This window comes from Rhineura floridana, chromosome 4 (genome assembly GCF_030035675.1).
Source record: "Rhineura floridana isolate rRhiFlo1 chromosome 4, rRhiFlo1.hap2, whole genome shotgun sequence".
NCBI classification, from domain to species: Eukaryota; Metazoa; Chordata; class Lepidosauria; order Squamata; family Rhineuridae; genus Rhineura; species Rhineura floridana.
In genome coordinates, this window is record NC_084483.1 from 107,114,709 (window position 1) to 107,136,717 (window position 22,009).

At 41.2% G+C, this 22,009-nt stretch overlaps 1 pseudogene; it reads left to right on the plus strand.

The window, feature by feature from the left end:
* The first annotated feature begins 21,024 nt into the window (after positions 1-21,024).
* Positions 21,025-21,143, plus strand: LOC133384704 (5S ribosomal RNA; annotated as a pseudogene).
* The last annotated feature ends 866 nt before the right edge of the window (positions 21,144-22,009 follow it).

Consider the following 22,009-nt stretch of genomic DNA (forward strand, 5'->3'; position numbering starts at 1 on the left):
TGTCTCCTCTCCCAAGGTGGGCAGAAGAAGAGAGAAGCAGAAAATGAGGTCAGCAACTCCTAAGTGTATCAGTCTAGTACTTGAAGAAAGGTCAGGACAGGTTAGGTCAGAAGAATAGTCTGGGAAGGACAGAGGGTGCTTTCTCTGTTTATCCTTCTCCATGCAAACTCTCATCAAGCTGAGTTGCATCCCAACACTTACAACATTCCCTGTGTCAAAGGACACACACTAGATCAGGGGTGGGAAACCTTTCCTCCTTCCATGAAGGCTGCACTCCCACAAAGGGAAAATGGTCAACAAAGCAAAGATCCCACAGAGCATCACTGGTGGTGCAATGAGTCTCCCATTGAAATGAACAGTACAACTTGCAAGGATGTAATGGCGTTGGAGCATTAGCCTTGGTATAGTTAATAAGCCAGTTGAATAGGTGCACAACAATAACGTACCCAGTTGATTCCTAGAGCAAGATGATTCAAATCATTCCTTTCGTGACTGAATGTAAAACTTTAGGGAAGAAAAAGGAGAACCCCCCTCCCCGCAGGCAACTAACCATCAAGCTCCGCATGTCAGACTGACAGTGTTGGAAGTCAGCTTGCACAGCATAATTAGTTTTATTTGCTGTTCATGAATTGCTAATCCTCAGTGACATTTCCTACTAATAGCATGAAATTAGTTTGTATAAACAAACAAAATAATTTATTCAGTGGTGTGCATTTGATTCGCAGTACTACAGACAAGGCAGTACAGGAATACTAAGTTTAACTTTTAATGAACAGATTAGAATAAGCAAGTCTGCAAGCCTTTTAAGGCCATTAAATAAACAGAGGTATAAATTAGCAGTGGGATAGGTGATCCTTTTTGGATTGGATGGAAACACAAGTTGTTTAGATCTATTGATTACAGAGTTAATTTCCTAAGGGCTTGCAAGTGCATGCACTCATTGGTAATGTGCTTCCATTATTTGTTTGTCATGTGAGTTCTGGAAGACTGACACACAAGCCTTCGGGTGTGGAGAACTGGTGGTGGCTGACAATCTTATCTCAGGAAATATTTGATTTACCTTGACACCAGGAACGGTCTATATAAGCTTGTGAAGATTTCTGTACTCCATTTCCCCCCATATGTTTAATACGCTACCCCATACAATTTATTCAATGCTCAGCTTAATATTGGCTTCTAATTCAGAGCACCATGTATGTTCCTATGCACATATGGAATTCCTGTATGAGCAACCTTCCTTAGCTTTGGGTGCAGTTATCACCTTCATTGATGGAAGCCTTTGCAAAGTCAGGGAGCTCCACATTGTCAATGAAGCTCCCACAACAAGAAAGTATCACTGATTTGAAACAATACAAATTATTTATAAAACAACAAATTCATAACCACTCCTAGCTGGAAGCTGAAGTGGTGAAAATTAAGGTCAAATAGTGAAAGGGGCTGGATCCTTGGTGGCTATGGTCTTCTGATGTACCCCATGTGAATGCTATAGTAACTAAAATATTGAACAAGGACTGGAGGAGATCTAGGTTGAAATCCTCATTCAGCCATGAAATTCTCTGGATAACCTTGGGACAATCACAGGTGGGAGAGTTTCAGGAGAGTAGGAAAGAAAAAAAAGTTTCTTTTTATCCCCACCAAACTTCCTTCTGCATGGGCCCCAAACACTGCTACAAGACTCTGGTTTTAAGATGGTTGGAAGAAGATTCCTCTTAGGAGTTGGGGAACGCTGCAACATTTTGTTGCAGGACTTCCACTGAACTTCATAAATTCCATAGGTAAGCCCTGCCATTCAGAACTGACCCCAAAGCTGAACCCTTGCCACTAATTTACACCCGCACCTATTTAATAAATACATAAATAATGCAGTAGTTGCCTGTGATGATCATGCGACCAAATTCTACCCAACAATCACACATCACAGCAGATTCACATCCCCCCTGTACAAAATACTGTAGACTGTACACCAGGAAATGTGAACCACCCCAGGAAAATACAACCTTGCAGCATGTCTCAATAAACTGATTGTGCAGAAATGGGCTTTGGGGCAGCAGCCTGGCACTATAACTCCAGGAAAGGTATTTAACATCATGTTCCTCTTGTCTCCACCTTTACCTGGTTTACTGTTGGCCTTTGTCTTAATTCAGATGTACAGCACTTTAAGACTATGCAAACAGTACATTACTTGCTCTTTATTAATTTGAATGCATTTAGGCAAATGGAAGATAATGCACTTGGGAGAAATAATGTCTAGGCCAAGTATAAAATGGAATAATGTCATACATAAAGCAGTGAAACAGGAGCAGGTTATACTGATTGGGACCTGATAAAACCTTGACACTAAGGTTTTATTTTTAAACCCCGCAGAGACCATTACTGGTCCCAAAGGGGACTGTGCATGCCCCAGATGTGATGTCCTCTTATCCCATATATAAAGCCTTTTTTGCTTCCTACCTGCTTATTCCTTGTACATACATAAGAAACCAGGGTAGATCTCCTCCCTCTGTTTCTGTGCTAAATGTTTTGAAGACACAGTTCTAAGAGTACAATGGTAACCTGACTGAATGAGTAAGTACTCTAGATATTTGTTAAGAGGCAGAGGCACCCTAAACGGAAAGAGCTGTAAAAGCAGCGCTGGGAGACTTAGAAGTAATTATAGTAGCAGTGTTCTGTCCTGTCACTATTACTATAAAAAAAAATCAAAAGACTCTAGAGAGAAGAGAGAGGAAAAGAAAGAAAAACCCACTGCTAGACCAGGTTTGGTCTTCAGGCAATTTGGAAGCAGGTGTCTTTTATTTGCCTTATAAATAATCAACCTACAAAGTCAGCACTTAAATAAATAATAGTGGTGCCTAATTAGTAGCAAAGGAAGCCACTATCAATTAATAAAACATCTATGCTACTTCTATGTCCACTGTGCTGAAAAAGAATGTTTACAACATGTTACATTTGAATGCTGCTAAAAGTGTCCTTTCTTAATTACATGCAGGGTGTGGGGAGCTTTTCAGTTCCTTGTGATATTTCAGTTTCCCTAATACTGCAGGGTTAGAGGGATAAATTCTGAAATTGGCAGTAAATGAAATAGCCACAAACTGCTCTTCAGTGAACTTCAGTGTCACTCAACAAACTCTAATGCAGTGGTTCCCAAACTCCCCCCCCCGACCATTTGAAAAATGTGGGTGGTCTTGCCAGACTACCTAATGACTTTTCTGCCTAGTGTAGCAATTGTAATACACTGGGCTAGGTGCTGTATGATTTTTAATTGTAGAATTAAAATTGTAGTACAATATAAGAAATGAAAGAAGCAGTAAAATTACAATTAAAACTCAATATGAATGCCTGATCAGTGGCTCCTGTCCTTGAATTCAGAGATCAACAGGGAGTTAGAGGGATACCAGGAAATTAGAAGACAAGGCACCAAAGTTGGGTTCAAGTAAAGCTTCATCAGTGCCTAGGTCTCATGAGATGATGAGGCTCACTCAAGTCCAGTGGAATTCTGTCCAATGCCTTCTCTGCTTACGTCTTAGTTTTCTGTAGCACCAGGTCACCCATCCTTTTTCTTCCTACTTGTCACATCAACATACTGTCCTGTTTCTCCTTCTTTTCGGTTCTGTAATTCCGTATGAACTATACGTTCCATATGCAACTCCACTTGCATAGAAGCTATGAGCTTTAGCAGCCCGGCTTTGTATTTTGGTCTACCTTCTTTGAGCTCCTTGACTATGAATGGCCCGTTCTTATTACTGACACTTGTTGAGTCTCTGAAACGTGGCCACTGCTTGCTCCTTCGAACTGATGATGAATCAGATTCCCTTGTCTCATCCCCACCCTCTTAGGCTTGTACCTGAATATTCTCCCATCTATCCGCTTGTGCAACGCTATTAGCTGTAATGTTACATAGGTATATAAAGAATTGGGGTGCAAGCTGTCGGAGAGTCTCGATGCTGCGCTGCGGAACAGAGAGTTTTGAATATTTGCTAAGATTCTACCTTCCCTGCAAATTAGCCAGACAGAGACTTTAAGCTTTAAAATAAGAAATAACTACTTTATTCTAGAAGTACATGCTTGATAGGAAAGAGTCCTTACATCTAGCTAACTAGCTATGTTGGAGCAGCCTGCATTGGTCCCAGTGCAGCCCTCATGCTGGTTGAGAGGAGAGACAAAGGAAAGATGTCTGCTCTCCTCTCAAGAAAGAAGAAAGACTGTGGGAAGGTGGGAAGGAACTGAGACCAACATTCCTTGAATATCAGTAAAGCAGGAAGGAAGAGACAGCAGGAGATCAAAGGACAGGTGTAGCCTAGTAACCAAGAGGTCTCCTCTCTAGCTACGCCTTTAGCCCCATCCAGCCTCAACCCACAAGTTGAAGTTGAACCTCATACATTCCAACACCCCTTCTCAACAAGAACTTGGTTCATTCTACAAGGTGCATCTTGCCTCATAGCTTCTGGTGTCAGACTTTGCCCAATGGTTTGGTCAAAGCATCAGCTGTCATCTCTTCTGTTGGACAGTAGGTCATCTCTAGAAGTCCTTGCTCCCTTATGCCCTTTAGGTAGTGGAACTTCACATCAATGTGCTTCATGCGAGAACTTTGCCCTTCTGATTCTGCGAGTCTTATGCAAACTTGATTGTCCTCAAGTATTCTTTTTTTTATCATTAATTTTTATTCAAATTTTCAAAGACAAAAAACAAAACAAAACAAAAATAATTAAACAATAATATAAAATGTTGACTTCCAATTTGTCGCAGATCAGTTATAGGTCTACAATATATAACAATCCTGTCTCTTAAATTATATTATAAAATCACTTTCCTCCAGTAGTTATCTTAATTAATCATCAAATCTCATAAACATTACTTTATTCTTTCCACAAAAAGTCAAAGAGAGGTTTCAATTCCTTGAGAGATATATCTTTCAATTTTTCTCCAAATTAACATGTCGATTAATCCATCTCATTCAAATCTGTTAGGTCCAATAATTTCAATAGCCATTCTTCCATTATCAACGTTAATTCCATCTTCCATCTTCAATAATCCTGTTAAGTCCAGTAATTTCAATAGCCATTCTTCCATTATCAGTATCCCATAATAATCTTGTTGTCATAGCCATAGTCCAAATAAACATATAGATTAATCCATCTCATCAAACCTGTTAGATCCAATAATTTCAATAGCCATTCTTCCATTATCAATATTAATTCCATCTTCCATCTTCATTAGTCCTGTTCAGTCCAGTAATTTCAGTATCCATTCTTCTATTATCAGTATCCCATATTAATCTTGCTGTCATAGCCATAGTCATATAATAAGAGTCTGATGGGAATTTCCTTTATCACAAATATTTCCTTGCCATCAATTCTGAATATGTTGCTGAAATATTGTTGTAAAGTCATATCTCTGTTCTTCTTTTTTACAAAATGCACTGGCTCATCTCTTGAGAATTTTTCCATTGTCACATATCTGTAGTTAATTCCTTAGATTTTTTCTATGTCAAGCTCCATCACATCATTCCAGTCTAGAAAATTATCCAAGACATTGATAACTTTATCTCTAATATCTGCATTAATTTCTTCAGAGACAACGTTGAATTCCAAACAGTAAACTTTGTTTCTAATATCCATAAACTCCAGATCTTTTTCCAATTCCACATTTGTTCCAATCTCCAGGGCTTGTATCTTCCCTTTAATTTTTCTTTTCTCATCTCTAATCTCATCAATCTCCTCTCTCACAAGATCCCCTATTTCTTTAAGCTCCTGCGTCATTTTGCCTAATTCAATTTTCATCTCCTGTCTACCCTGTCTCAGGGTTTGTTTCGTTATCTCAATCTCATCCATTATTTTCTGAAACATAATTTCTTCCATGGTCTCAGCCACTTTCCTGATTGCCATTCTTAAAACCACGAAAACAAAAATTATTTCAGCCACAATTCGGTTAATATTCCAGGCTTGATGACATCACAGTATAGACAGTACAGCCTGCCTTATCTCTTATTTGTTCAGGAATACAAAACAAGTTTAGTTCCCAGCTTCAAAACAGTTAGTGGCGTCGTGAACAAGTAGATTCGTGAAAATGAAATAGACCAAAGAGAAAATAGTCCCGGACATATAATACTCCAAAGTTCATAAATCAAATTTTTTTTCTTCCCCTCCTCGAAATAGAAATCCCTCTTCCGTTTATATCTTTAGAATGCACTTCCAGGCCAGCTTTTTGCAATAAAAACAAAGATAAGCTTTTTCAATTTCTTTCCTCCTTAATTTCGTGAATAAAAGAGAAGAGTTATAACTCACCCAGAAATTCTTTATAGCTGATTCATTGACAAATCTCTTTTTGCTGCAACGATTTAAACCAAGTGAAAAAAAAATAGAAAGAAGGATGCTTGCCTGTTAAAGTCCATTTTTCTTTGAAGAAAAGATAAACGTGTCGCTTAATCAGTTAGAGCTTGTTGGAAATCCGTCCGGCATTTGCTGGCTGAACCTTCTCTCATAAATTAATGAAATCCAGTCCTCCCAACAAAAACAGGCTTTTGTGGTTAATCTCTACGTTTCTCCCTGCCCGGGAGAAAATCTTTACCAGTCAAAAAGAACGTTCTGACTGATTTTAAAACTGAAAAAGCTTCTTCTGAGACGAGAGCTCGTCTCAAAAAGCAGGCACAAGCGAAGTCACCCTTCCCGGAAGTCCGATTATCCTCAAGTATTCTGATAGGCTCTGGTTCTGATATGCCCAAGTCTCCTAGAATCTTGCATAGCCACAGCATTTCCTTGCATGCCTCATCAGTTGATATGTATTCAGCCTCAGTAGATGAGCGTGCTACAGTCTCTTGCTTTTGACTTGTCCATAGTGACATAGTGATTAGTAAATAATCTAAGCAAGGAAGTTGAAGTGAAATGTCTAGGCGACATCACATACTACCTTGGAATACAAATTGAAAGAGAGGACGATGGATCCTTTCTTCTGAATCAAAAACAAAGTTTCAAGACCTACTTGAGAGTCTAGGACTGAATCATAGTGACATAGTGATTTCCTCTTCTATTTCCCCATGCAAGAACGCTCTTTTTATATCCATGTGTTCCACCTGCATTTTCTTGTTAGCAGCAACACTTGGGACACTTGTCCATAGTAGAACAAGTTTCCACTGGTTGACTTATGATCTTTGGTGTCTCCAGCCCAGTCAGCATCAGCATATCCTAGAAGTTTAGGATTTCGAGTAGCTGATAGCTTTAGTTTTAAGTTTGCAGTGCCTTTCAGATATCTTGCCACTCTCTTGACTGCTTCCCAGTCTTTCTTGTTTGGCAAGCTGGTTTTTCTGCAAAGGTATCCCACTGCTACCGCCACATCTGGTCTGGTTATTGTGCTGATGTATAGGAGTTTCCCTATAGCTTGGCTGTACCTTTCGTTGTCTTCCCAGGGTTGATTGTTCTGGTCTGGTTTCAAGTATCCTACTTGGTGTAGGTGCTGGATGTGCATCCTTCAGTCCTAGACTCTCAAGTAGGTCTTGAAACTTTGTTTTTGATTCAGAAGAAAGGATCCATCGTCATCTCTTTCAATTTGTATTCCAAGGTAGTATGTGATGTCGCCTAGACATTTCACTTCAACTTCCTTGCTTAGATTATTTACTAACTCTTGCTTGTCTTGTGGATTCTCATAAGCCAGTAGTAAATCATCTACATGAATCAAAATATAAGTCCATTTGTTGTTCTTGAATCTGCTTCGCCTCTTTTATAGCCTTGTTTCAAGAGCATTTGGTCCAGTTTGTCATTCCATGCTCTTGCAGCTTGTTTCAGTCCATAATGTTCTTTTGCAGTTTGCATACTAGGGTTTCCTCTCCTTGTATTTCAAAACCTGGTGGTTGTTACATGTAGATTTCCTCTTCTATTTCCCCATGCAAGAACGCTCTTTTTATATCCATGTGTTCCACCTGCATTTTCTTGTTAGCAGCAAGGAGAGAACTTAGGAGAGTTCTGATTGTTGTATGTTTGACTACAGGAGTGAAGGTTTCATAGTAGTCTTGTCCATACTTTTGAGAGTATCCTTTGGCCACTAGTCTTGCCTTGTATCTCTCAATGTTCCCTTCAGCATCTGGCTTTTTCTTGAATACCCACTTGCAACCTACAGCTTTCCTTCCTTGAGGAAGTTTGGTAAGTGTCCAAGTTTTGTTCTTGTGTAGAGCTTCCAGCTCTTCCTTGGCTGCCTGCCTCCACCTCTCAGCTTCAGCTTTGGGTAAGGCTTCAATATCTTTCCAGGTCTCAGGCTCTGGAAGTTCATCAGCTCTTGCCAGGTAGGACAGTCTCAGTGGAGGTACACCTCTGTTGGTACGGTTAGAGCATCTTGGTGCAGGACTCTCTGCTGCCCCTTCTGGCTGTGCAGGTTCCCCTTCTTGCTCTGATTCCTCACTGTCCTCCAGTGCTGGCATGTCGCTGTAATATGTAGTATTGTATGGTATTTCTACTTTATCTTCTTCACTGTTGTGGTCTTGGGATGGTGCCCCTTCTGGTTGGAATGCACCTTGACCTTCATCAAAGTAGACAGCTCTTTGGATTTCAATCCTTTCTGCCTTGGGATTTAGGATTCTATATCCCTTTTGCTTTGAAGAATATCCAACGAAGATTCCTTCTTTTGTAGTGTTGTCCAATTTTGTTCTCTTCTGGTGTGGAATGTGACCATACACTTTTGATCCAAACACCTTTAAATGAGCCAAACTAGGTATGCGCCCATACCATAATTCGAATGGAGTCTTGTTGCCATTCACTTTTGTTGGCAAACAATTTTGTAGGTGGCAGTATACACTGCCTCTCCCCAATGCTTCTGTGGGAGATTGGCATCTTCTAGCATGGATCTCACCATCTCAGTTAGGGTTCTGAATTTTCTCTCCGAGACTCCGTTCTGTTCTGGGTTGTGGGGTACAGTGGTTTGATGCTCAATCCCATATTCAAGCAGAAACTGCTGGGTAGCATGTGACATGTACTCCCCTCCGTTATCAGAATGTAGAATCTGTGGTTTTCTCTGAAATTTATTGGTCACCATTGCAATATATTCTTTCAGTTTCTGAACCATTTGCCCCTTCTCCTTCAACATATAGATTACAGTGAATCTTGAATAATCATCAATAAAACTAACAATATATTTATTTCCACTAGTTGAAGGGATTGGCATTTTGCAAATGTTGCTGTGAATCAACTCAAGGGGGCTCTTGGTCTTCCTTTCACTGTGCTCAGGAAAACTGGGTGGTGTCCCTTTAGCTTTAACACAGCATGTGCATCTCCCCTTTTCTTGACAGGGTTCAATTTTCATGCCTCTTACTAAATTATTCTTTTGAAGGGTATTAATCTTTGCAATGTCTTTATGCCCTAATCTTCTATGCCACATATGCAAACATGACTTATTACAGCAGCCTTTCACAACATTAGCTTGTAGCTTTTGATCCACTTCATACATTCCCTTTCGCTTAGTAGCTGTGCATAAAATTTCACCATCTCTAGAAATTACACAGGAATCTTGTTCAAATAACACTTTACATCCTTTGTTTGTGGCTACACTGACTGATATCAAGTTGTTCGAGATTCCTGGGGTCCAGAGCGCATTCCTGAGATAAATTTCCTCAGTGCCGCTTGGAGTCTGGCAAACCAGCTTAGCATCTCCTTGCACCCTTATGGGCACCTCCCTTGAATCTGCCACCCGGACTGACCCTCCACGTGGGGTTAAATTCTGAAACAGGGCTTTTTCATTTATTAAGATCAACATTCCTTGCATATCAGTAAAGCAGGAAGGAAGAGACAGCAGGAGATCAAAGGACAGGTGTAGCCTAGCAACCAAGAGGTTTCCTCTCTAGCTACGCCTTTAGCCACATGCAGCCTCAACCCACAAGTTGGAGTTGAACCTCATACATTCCAACACAAGCTACTACAGGACTTCTTATATTAAAAGCAAGTAATCCACATCTGTTTCTGAAAAGACGGAGGTAAAAGAAAGCTTTTATTTGGACAAACAGCAATAGACATAGTATTTAATTTAGGTATGAAATGAATGATTTCAAAAAGAGGAAGCTTCTGAATTTGTTGAAGTCTGACTTGTGCCATGTTTCCCCATTATTAGCATTATATACTCTATATGGGGTGTCTTTCCATAATACATTTAGAAAGCAGGGATGCAAACTATAAACCATTATAGCAACAAAACCAAGATTGTATGTAGTTTTGAGATGCTTTGAACTGGGTAAATTACTGACTTAACTGTGCCTGTGAACTTGTCCTCATTAACTTAATAATTAGCAAGATCTTGTTTGATCTTGGAGTTCATTAAACATTGCAGCTGGAAGATTGTTTTCATTTTTAACACATCAAAATAGACAATTAAAGCAATAATAAAGAATCAATATCATTACCTGCTTTTTAGATTCCTGGGGGTCGGAATGTGCCTAATTAAACAGCAATGCATTTTTTAAAATGTTATTTTGTTCACTTTGTTTTTGGATTAACACAAGGAAACCTTAGCATTAGCAAAAGGCTATTTGAAATGAAGCTATGGACACACAGTAACTTCAGTAGGATGTAATTGGGTGAGGTGTCTGTAATCATGTAGCTCAAATTGGCTATGGGAAAGATGGCACTGAAGATGTGGTCCAAAAATCATTTTGAGGGACACCCTTGCATTTATTTTTAACCAATGAGAGTAAACCTTCCTGACTTTGGATTAGATCTAGACTAAGTTAGTCATCTTTAGTCCCATTGCAATCAATACAATGACTTGTTACTCATGACTAACTTAAGTCCCATGAATTTCAACAGGACTAAAGCACGATTTAGTCCAGATTCAACACATTTAAGATTTGCTCAGCTTCAAGTGCAATATTCGATTCACTGGAACATATGCAAAAGCTTGTAGGCATGAGTAATACATGTAACTGGCTCCCTGACAAATTTAAGAACATAAGAAGAGCCTGCTGGATCAGGCCAGTGGCCCATCTAGTCCAGCATCCTGTTATCACAGTGGCCAACCAGATGCCCATGGGAAGTTCATAAGCACAAGAGCACTCTCCCCACCTGTGATTTCCAGCAAGTGGTATTCAGAAGCATACTGCCTCTGTGGAGGCAGAGTATAGCCATCGTGGCTGGTAGCCTTTGATACAATTTTTCTCCATGAATTTGTCTAATCCTGTTTTAAAGCCATTCAAGTTGATGGCATCATTGCCTCCTCTGGGAGTGAGTTCCATAGCTTAACTATGCACTGTGTGGAGAAATGTCTTTTATCTGTCCTGAACCTTCCAGCATTCACCTTCATTGGGGCACAGTCCATGGGTTCTAGTATTATGAAAGAGGGCAAAAAACTTCTCTCTGTTCACTCTCTCCATGCTATGCATAATTTTATAAACTTCTATCATGTCATGCCTTACTCACCTTTTCTCTAAATTAGAAAGTCTCAAATGCTTCAACCTTTCCTCATAGAGGAGTTGTTCCATCCCCTTGATAATTTTGGTTGCCTTTTCTAAACCTTTTCCAGCTCTACAATATCCTTTTTGAGGGGAGGCAACCAGAACCATACACAGTATTCCAAATGCGGTTGCACCATAGATTTGTACAAGGCATTATGATATTAGCAGTTTTATTTTCAATACCTTTCCTAATGATCCTTTGCAAGGAATTTGCCTTTTTCACAGCTGCTGCACACTGAGTCAACATCTTTATCGCGCTATCCACTACAAACTGGTTAGTCACTGCCAGTTCAGACCCCATGAGCATGTATGTGAAATTAAGAATTTTTTTTGCCCCAACATACATCACCTTACACTTGCTCACATTAAATTGCATTTGCCATTTTACCACCCTTTCACTCAGTTTGGAAAGCTCTTCACAATATCTTTTTGTTTGAACAACCCTGAACAATTTAGTATCAACAACAAACTTGGCACCTTACTGCTCACCCCCAACTCCTAGATCATTTATGAACAGGTTCAAAAGCACAGGTCCCAATACCTATAAGTGGGGAATCCATTTTCTGCAGCCTGCCACTGGGAGACCTGTCCGTTTATTCCCACTCTCTGCTCTCGGATGCTTAACCAGTTCCTATCTACTGCCATCCAGAGTTTAGAGTCCTGTATTTCATGAGTAGGTCTGGGTACTCATGTGTCTCCTGTGTTAATCAAAGAAGACATTTGCAGGGCAGCCCAAGACATTTTTTCTGGAACCCCCCCTCAAGTCAAAGAGCAAAACCACCAAAATCATCTGCTTGAGGTGGCCACCTCATTCTGCACAATGATAGGGCTGACCCTGGCATTTGTGATACATCCAGACATGGGAATGTCACACAGTATGAGTTATCCTATTTCTGCCATGGGTAAAAGGAGGAGAAGCCCTTAATTTTTGCCACCACTAGAAAATAACTGAACTGGGGCATAAGCTGCGTGAAGTGCCGCTTCGAATTTTGCTGTGCATGTTTGAGAAAAAAGAGTAATCAGGAAGAACTCCATAAACAGATCTGCTGCCATTCAGAAATGGAGCTCTGTGTGTGTGCATGCACATGTAGTGGAAGAAATATAATGAAAGCAGCGCATTAGTGCCTGGCCTGCTGGGCTCACACAGCTGAAAGCAGCCAGTGGGTAAATTTCCCAGCATCCAGGAACTTTGTCTCAGTTCTGTGGGTTTGCTCAAGTGTGCGATGGCTGTTGCAAGGGAGCTTTCCCGCTGGGTGGGTTTGCTTCCCCCACCCCACCCCCATAGCTCAGCAAAGGTGAGAGCACTCCTTCATGTCATCCCTGGCTCCCCCCCTTTTCACACATCCCCCCCCCCTGCAGCCAAGACAATAGTTTCTCCAACAGGTCCCCTCTGTTAGGGAGCCATTCCCTCTTCCAGCTCTCACACTGGGACATTTTTCCACATTTCCAGGATTATGGCCACTTTAACTTAGATCTATGTGTGTTGCCTCCACATACAAAGAAGCACTTGGGGACAGGATTAGTAGGATTAGAAGAGATTCACATATGTCCAGTTCAAGCAATTGGTATTCAAAGCTTTACACTTTCAAATGCCACCAAGAGAGAGAAAAGAAGCTGAGAGCTTGCTTTGCCTTTCAGCACCTTCAGGAGGAGGACAGTGCTTTCTTTTTCTCTCTCCCTCCACTCCCCCCCCCTATTTTTATTAAGTCTTTAAAGCTGTGGTTACTAAGGGGAAGCACCCCCCTTCTCTCTCTTTAATTAGATGCAGACCTTAAGAGTGTCTCCAGTGCAGCTAAGCAAGCTTGTGCTGGCCAGAGAACAGAAATCCACTATATTCTGGAATCAGCACCTTTGAGAAAGCCAGGACCAACAAGAGTCTTGGGGCCTAGTCAGAAAACACAAAACTAATTCATGCTTCATTGACGCCGGAGGACAGAAAATTAAATATTATGTAATGTGTTTCAAAATGGTTTAGACTCCTACAAAGTTTAGAGGCAAGTGATGTACCCTGGCAAAATCAAATGTGAACTGTTCTATAGGAAATACTTCTATGGAGAAAGAATTGAGAAGCAAGGTCTGAAATTACTTACACAAATGTTCCAGAACTGAAAGACTTTTCTGGTGTCATTTTTGTTTCTTTCCCAAAGGTTGGTTTTGTTTGTTTGTATGCTAGAGTCATTAATATTGGGGGGGGATAAACAGAAGGAGCATTGCTCTTCATTTTTATTTAGTCCATTTATACTAGTTACTATCCACAGATGTCAAAATGGTTTACAATAAGGAAAATCAAAATACATAATCAAAATACATTGCTATAAAAATTAGCACAATATCATATTATTTACATTAAGAAAAATCCAAATGCAGAAATACACAGTATCCATATCCCAAATAACCATATCTAAATATCTAAGATCAGGAAAAAAATTAAGCAGCATGATACAAACTCCTAACCAACAAAAAACACACTATTCACACTCCCAACCAATGCAAAACCCATCCACTACCCAGACAACTCCTTAACATTATATCACTCTCACTTCCATTCATACAATCACTATAGCCATTCACAACTTCATGCACGATCTTTATCAACCAACTAGTTGTACACAGTCACTTACCATCAACAATAGTACAGCCCACACAAGCATATCCTTCTTACAAAGGGAGTTACTAAGTAGCATACAAGACAACAGACTCTTCACATCTCTGTAGCACTAATGGGCTCATGCTGCACACTCAATGAACTATCAAATACTCCCATCCCACCTCTCACCTGGGAAAAGCCCAGTTCTATATCAGTGCAGACTTTCATTGTGGGGAGGGGGGGATAAAGCTACTTTCCTCCATTATCTCACAACAAGAGAATTGTACCAGACATGGTACTAATTAAACCCATTCCATGACAAATAACCAACATCAATGCAGAAACAAAACAAGCATCAACATCATCCCAATGTGATCCCAAAGGTCACTGTGGGTGCAGCTCCACTCTCTTCTTCCAGATGCAAGTGGTCCCAAACATCCATCCAGCAGCATGGTTGTCTGGAATGCAAAGGGAAACTGCCTCCCATATCTCCATCAAGAGCAAGACCGAAATACCGTCATGAGTAAAGAGAAACAGACTCCTATGTTTCATTGTGACTTGTGGGTATATAGTTGCTGCTGAATCCAGGGTTTCTGGCATGACTTATTTGGATAGTCAATTCATCTGGATGTCAGAGAAGATTCTTGCCTGATTGCCTGAGCACAGACTACATCATCATCATCATCATCACCAATTGCCCATCCTTCACCTAGAGGTCCCAGGGCAGATTACAATAACCTTAAAATGCAGTGTTAAAAACAATTAAAAACAACCAGAATCACAAAATAGCGTGGGTCCTAAGAATATACTCAGGTATCAAAGCCCAAGGTAAAGAAGTGTGTCTTCAGCATTTTTCTAAATCTGTACAGTGAAGATGCCAGATGCACCTCTGGGGGGAGGGAGTTGCACAACTTAGGGGCTGGCACAGAGAAAGCCCTCTCCTGAGCCACCGCCACCACCATCACCCTGAATTTCTGACAGTGGCAGAACTACCAAGAGGGCCCCTTCCACCAATCTCAATGCTTGAGAGGGTCTGTAGGGAAGGAGGTTGTCTCTCAGATATTTGGGACCAAATACTAGGACTTTAAACACTAACATGAGCACCTTGAATTGAGCCCCAAAATGAATTGGCAACCAACGCAGCTGTTTTAAAACAGGCGTCATATGAGATCTAAATTGAACTGGACTAGTGGAAGTTTCCAAGTTGTCTTTCAACTACAACACACATCATCCCCAGACAGTGCTGTAAACCTACAACAAAGGCTTACTGTTGGTTTTAACTAGTTTACAATGTCTAGTATAAAATAGGCATTATAAAAATATGATAATGATATTCCACTATGAAAATGAGCTATAATTTTGTGGTGCAATTTATTTGCTTTAATGAAATGTAAAATTGCACTCATCTGACGTCCTGACAGCATGGCTTGCATTTATAAATTATCTTTTTAAAGCTAGGGACAATGTTTCTGTATCATAGACTGTAAACAATTTAGCCAATGTCACTCCAAAGTTTCCATGTTTGGCAACCAATATCCAGTCAGCACAGTCCACAGCTCATGGTCCCCTTCAGGACACCCACTTAGTTCTTGGATATCTGTGCAGCTCTGTTCATTTTAGCAGAGGCTGCAGAGAGATGTGTATATGCATAGTCTATGTCCGTTGAAACATATGGATAATGGGAGCAGTGTGCATATGTCAAAATCCTTGTGTCAGCAAGAAATCCCTGGATTTGGAGTCATTGTGTTTTGGGTAGTTTTGTGTTTTTTAAATCCCAAAGAACAGAAGCTATCTATTGGAGAAATATCATCATCAGTATCATCAGCATAATTTAATTTGGCTTAATTGCCACGGTGGTTTCTCAGTGGTTTACAAGTATAAAACAAATTACAACCCCCCCACATAATTAAAATACACAATAAAGTATTTCTGTCAAAACATTAAAATAAATATCCCAAATTAAAATTATAATAAAACTCAAATTCAAGGAAGTCAGTTTAAAATGTGATTATTGTCTGGAAGTCTGTGATTCTTGTCTGGAAATCTGCAGTCTTAAGAAAGTTGGTGGAAATAAATCTCAGTGAGTTTGGTAGGACTTACTTCTGAATAATCACGTTAAGGATTTTGCTGTAACTGATAAATATCAAATCTAATCAGATAACTTTCAGGTCTGAATTATCATTTGGGTCAGACACCCACAGTGAAAAATGTGGATCCTTTGTTAGGCAAAAATCACCAATTTCCTTTTACACATGCATCTAATCACCTAAACATACTAATTCAGAAGTCTATTGAAAGGAATAGGATTTACTTCTGAATTATTTCAGAATTTCTGAATTACCCTTGCAGCCATTTAATCAGGTCCCATGTATGCTTACTCAAAAGTAAGTCTTACTAAGTTCAATGGTATTTATTCCCCTTAAACTCACTTGTTTGCGAGGAAGCCCGGCTGAGCTCTGAGTGATCAACTAAGCAAGATTGCAGTCTTCATGTCATAGTCTATGGGGAAGCTATCCTTAAAAAACAGTAGCTATTTTCTACACAATAAATGAGATCTTCTTCGCCAATTATTGTGTTAGAAGTTAGGTTTGTGCACTTGCTTTGAGGAGAAACAAGCAAGATTCGATGTGGCTTTGAGAGTATTTGAGCATTTTCCAGATACCCTCTGGCAAACGATTATGGAACTTTCATTATAATCTGCCCATGGCCTTTGATTTAGGAGAAGGCTTGTGCTAAGACCCCGGGTTTGAGTTGTCTTGTACTCTGATTGCACTATGAGACTCTGCGTGTGTGTGCATGCACACATGCACTATTGATGCCAGGAATTTGGTTCAATTGCAGAGATGCAGAACAGTTTCTGCTGTCTTCTGGCAATTTTCAATGTGCTCGTATGTAACAGACACAGTAGGGAGCTAATCCCCATGACAAACATTATATCCTTTTCCTGACTTGCTTATACTTTTGAATTAAGGGGGGGGATCCAAAGCTCTTTTTGAAGCTTTCTTTTCCTCCTTTCATGAAAGATGTGTTGGCAAGCTGGTTTGAGCTTTCCATTTTGAGCCAGACTTCGCAATAAATGAAATACCATTGAGTGACCATGGCCATTATGCAGTCTAGGCAGTGCTTAATTTTTTAAAATTAATTAATTCATTAAAAAGAGGTACTGGGACAAAAGCCTGAACAGCAGCTTGTCCCTGAATCTCAGGCATTTGGGAGATGCCTTTGATTTATCAGTTATGAAGGGGAAAGTACTCTGCATATGTGTAGAGGCACTAAGAGCCCCTCAGGTGACCAGCTTATTGAGCAGTCACCCTGATTTCTTGCACAAAGCTTACATGGAGGTCAGATTATATCCAGGCCTTTATTGTGTATTTATTCTGATTTGTTTGCAGGGAGGTTATGTGATAATGAATCTTCATCCCAATTTGCTTGTAGGGTGTTTATATGTCTTCCAATTAATTAATAAATTCCACACTTTTCAAGGCATTCCCCTGTCACTTTCTAAACTGTAAAAAGTTTGATACTTTGTTTATAATGGATTTGTTGTGCTAGGGCAACAAACTCTGGCCCAAGAAACAACACTATGGTGATAAAATGATTTGAGAGTTGAGGCAGGTCAACCATAATTGCAAAGAGTACCAAGTATCCAGCTACTCCTTCCCAAAAGATCTGAATGGTCTTCCTCTACCTTTTCCTTGACCCCTTCACAAGTACTGCATAGGATTTGTCAGGGAAAGTCACCCTAGAAGTGAAAAGAATAACGCAAATTTGCCTGTTTCTTTTTCACTGAAAAGCCAGTAAATAACTCCACTGACATAACAAATAACATGTAAATTTATTTATTTATTTATTTATTTATTAAACTTGTATACCTCCCCACAGCCAAAGCTCTCTGGGCGGTTTACAATAACTAAAAACAAATACAATTTAAAATACATCTTTTAAAAACAATTTAAAACACAATTTAAAAATTTAAAACAATATAGAACACATGCTAAAATGCCTGGGAGAAGAGGAAGTCTTGACCTGGTGCCGAAAAGATAACAGTGTTGGCGCCAGGCGCACCTCGTCAGGCAGATCATTCCATAATCAGAGCTTGGAAAAGTTACTTTTTTGAACTACAACTCCCATCAGTCCAATCCAGTGGCCATGCTGGCTGGGGCTGAGGGGAGTTGTAGTTCAAAAAAGTAACTTTTCTAAGCTCTGTCCATAATTTGGGGGGCACCACTGAGAAGGCCCTCTTCCTTGTTGCCATTCTCTGAGCTTCCCTCGGAGTAGGCACCCGGAGGAGGGCCTTTGATCTTGAACATAGTGTACAGGTGGGTTTGTATCGGGAGAGGCGTTCCATCAGGTATTGTGGTCCCAAGCCGTGTAAGGCTTTATAGGTCAATACCAGCACCTTGAATCGAGCTCGGAAACATAAAGGCAGCCAGTGCAAGCGGGCCAGAATCGGTTTTATATGTTCAAACTGTCTGGTCCCTGTTACCAATCTGGCCGCTGCATTTTGCTCAAGCTGCAGTTTCCGAACCGTCTTCAAAGGCAGTCCCACGTAGAGTGCATTGCAGTAATCTAATTTGGAGGTTACCAGAGCATGGACAACTGAAGCCAGGTTATCCCTGTCCAGATAGGGACGTAGTTGGGCCACCAACCGAAGTTGGTAGAAGGCACTCCGTGCCACTGAGGCTACCTGGGCCTCAAGTGACAGAGATAATTCTAGGAGAACCCCCAAGCTACGAACCTGCTCCTTCAGGAGGAGTGCAACCCCATCCAGGACAGGTTGGACATCCACCATCCGATCAGAAGAACCATCCACTAGCAGCATCTCAGTCTTGTCTGGATTGAGCCTCAGTTGATTAGCCCTCATCCAGTCCATTGTTGCAGCCAGGCACCGGTTCAGCACATTGACAGCCTCACCTGAAGAAGATGAAAAGGAGAAATAGAGCTGCATGTCATCAGCATACTGATGGTAACGCACTCCAAAGCTCCTGATGACCGCACCCAACGGTTTCATGTAGATGTTGAACAGCATGGGGGACAGAACTGACCCCTGCGGAACCCCATACTGGAGATTCCAGGGTGCTGAGCAATGTTCTCCAAGCACCACTTTCTGGAGGCGACCCGCCAAGTAGGAGCGGAACCACTGCAATGCAGTCCCTCCCACTCCCAACTCAGCCAGTCTCCCCAGAAGGATACCATGGTCGATGGTATCGAAAGCCGCTGAGAGATCAAGGAGAATCAACAGAGACACACTCCCCCTGTCTCTCTCCCGACAAAGGTCATCATACAGGGTGACCAAGGCTGTTTCTGTGCCAAAACCAGGCCTGAAACCCGACTGAAATGGATCCAGATAATTGGTCTCATCCAAGAGTGTCTGGAGCTGGCCTGCAACCACTCGTTCAAGGACCTTGCCCAGGAATGGAACATTTGCCACCGGCCTATAGTTATTAAAATTTTCTGGGTCCAGGGGGGTTTCTTCAGGAGTGGTCTTTCATGCCGCCAGGGACCACCCCCTCTCGCAGAGAAGCATTAATCACCTCCCTGGCCCAGCTGGCTGTTCCATCCCTGCTAGCTTTTATTAGCCAAGAAGGGCAAGGATCCAACACAGAAGTGGTTGCATGAACCTGTCCAAGCACGTTGTCAACGTCCTCAAGCTGCACCAACTGAAACTCATCCAAGAAATTGGGACAAGGCTGTGCTCTGGATACCTCGCTTGATTCATCTGCTATAACACTGGAGTCTAAGTCTTGGTGGATGCTAAAGATTATATCCTAGAAATGCCTAGCAAATTCATCACAGCGGGCCTCAGATGGTTCTACCATGTCCTTGGGGCCAACGTGTAATAGACCCCAGACATTCTGAAGAGCTCCACTGGGCAGCAAATTGATGATTTGATAGTGGCAGCAAAATAATTTTTGCTGCCCTCATTGACCCTAAATACAGCTTACCATAGGCACTTACCAGTGTATAATTGCATCCACTAGGAGTTCGTCTCCATCTGCACTCAAGCCATCTCCGATATTGTTTCATTGCTCTCAGCTCTGGGGTATACCATGGAGCCGTACGAGCTCTACACAGCAGAGGGCGCTCAGGAGCAATCATGTCAACCGCCCGGGTCATTTCTGTATTCCACAGTTCAACCAGAGTTTCGACAGGAGCGCCAGCCCTATCAGCCGGAAAACTCCCCAGAGCCCTTTGGAAACCATCCAGATCCATTAGTCTCTGGGGGCGGACCAACGAAATAGCTAATACACCCAGAGTCCAGAATAAAGAGATAGGACACAGATGTTGGGCTAACTATGGGCCACACATTTATTTATGTTCTGTAACAAAAAGTCTACATTCAGAACCTGAATAGCTGTACAGCCATAGGTTGAGGCCGGAGTAGCGTTGCTATCTCCTCCTAACCTGAATATTATGACCAAGCCAACCCTCCCTTGAGTTAAGCCAACAGAATTCCCTGCTTGCACCTTGCTAGTCACCTCTTGGTAAGGGAAGTTTACCTGACGTCCTTTGCCTAATCTCCAAGACTTTGGGTGCGTAGTTGGAGCATGTCTGACAGGAGGTCCTTTCCCTTTTTCTGGGTCCTAAAGTCCTTTGGTACAAGTTAGGGATCCCCTTTTTGCCATAAAGCTGCCTCAAAGTGCACATCACATTTTCCTTTGGGGGGTGTAAGTCCCACATAGCCCTACTAATGTGACCAAACTACGTCAACAAGCCCACAGCCCAGCACCAATTATCCCAAGTCCCTTTGTGGAGCAGTGGAGTAGAAGAGAAGAGAAACCCCCAAAACCAAGGCCAATGAGACTGTTAGGTAAAAAACACACAACCTGTATTCCCCCAAAGCAATCTGTTCCAAACATGGAGTCCAGCAATATGGATCATTGTGGAGATGTTGAATGTGGAAAAATCATTGTGTGAGGCAGAGCTCAAGAGCCGGTAACTGCTCCCTCAAGGGCGGGTAAGTGAATTCTGGAAAGAGAGACAGACAAGACTTTTATAGTTCCCCTAATACAAGCTGGCCTACAGCCATACTACCCTGAACATGCCCAATCTTGTCTGATCTTAGAAGCTAAGCAGGCTCAAGCTTGGTTAGTACTTGGATGGAAGACTGCCTGAGAATACAGGGTGCCGTAGGCTTACAGGAAGGCAAACCTCTGAATACCTCTTACCATGAAAACTCTATAAATATATATATATATATATATTCACTAATAGACAAAAAAACTTTCGGTTTAAGATTGGACCTATAGCCCACAGCTATTTCTATCAAACTTTAAAAAGCAGGGAAATTGGGCAGCTATAGTGAATGCACCAGGGGAGCAGGAGACCTGACCTCCTCTCTGAGATATTGTACTGCCCTACAAATTAGTCAAAATGCAAACACCATTTGGGTTGGTCTTTCACAGTCCAATCCACTTCCTGTGTAGCTTGGAAGAATTTGGTAACATGTGCCTCTGAGCATATGGTGAGTGGTGGCGACACCTGCAATCAGCCCAAAGAATAGAAAGAAGACATGTGCTGCGCTGATCTTGTTTTAGCAGGGAGGAAGCAACTTTATTAAGACAGTTGATATAGTTCAGATGGTCACTTTGAATATGTCTGATTTCCTTTGCAATTTTAGTGAAGTTTCCTATAGGAAATCATTTTCTTGTGTTTCTATTTCTGTGAATATGTGAAATTAATGGGAGTAAATGGGAGGTTGCTCTCTAATGAATGAAGAATATGAAGCAAATTTTCCCAGGTTTTTACATCTGTTCAAACCCGGTTTTTTTTTAAACAAGGATGAATCTTTTGTCAAACGAGTTTTCAAATTACACAAATATTGTAAGTCTTTTTATGTTTTTTGCTCAAGCCCAGGACACTTCAGATGAAGCTGTGCAAGAGTGTCAAAGGGCTGTTTTTTGAGGCTCAGGGAGCTGTGCAATTCCTCAGTTAGTCTATCAGGCACAATTCAGGAAAATTGGGGGCAAGGGAGCTGTCCAGTGCCTGAGCCAATACATGAG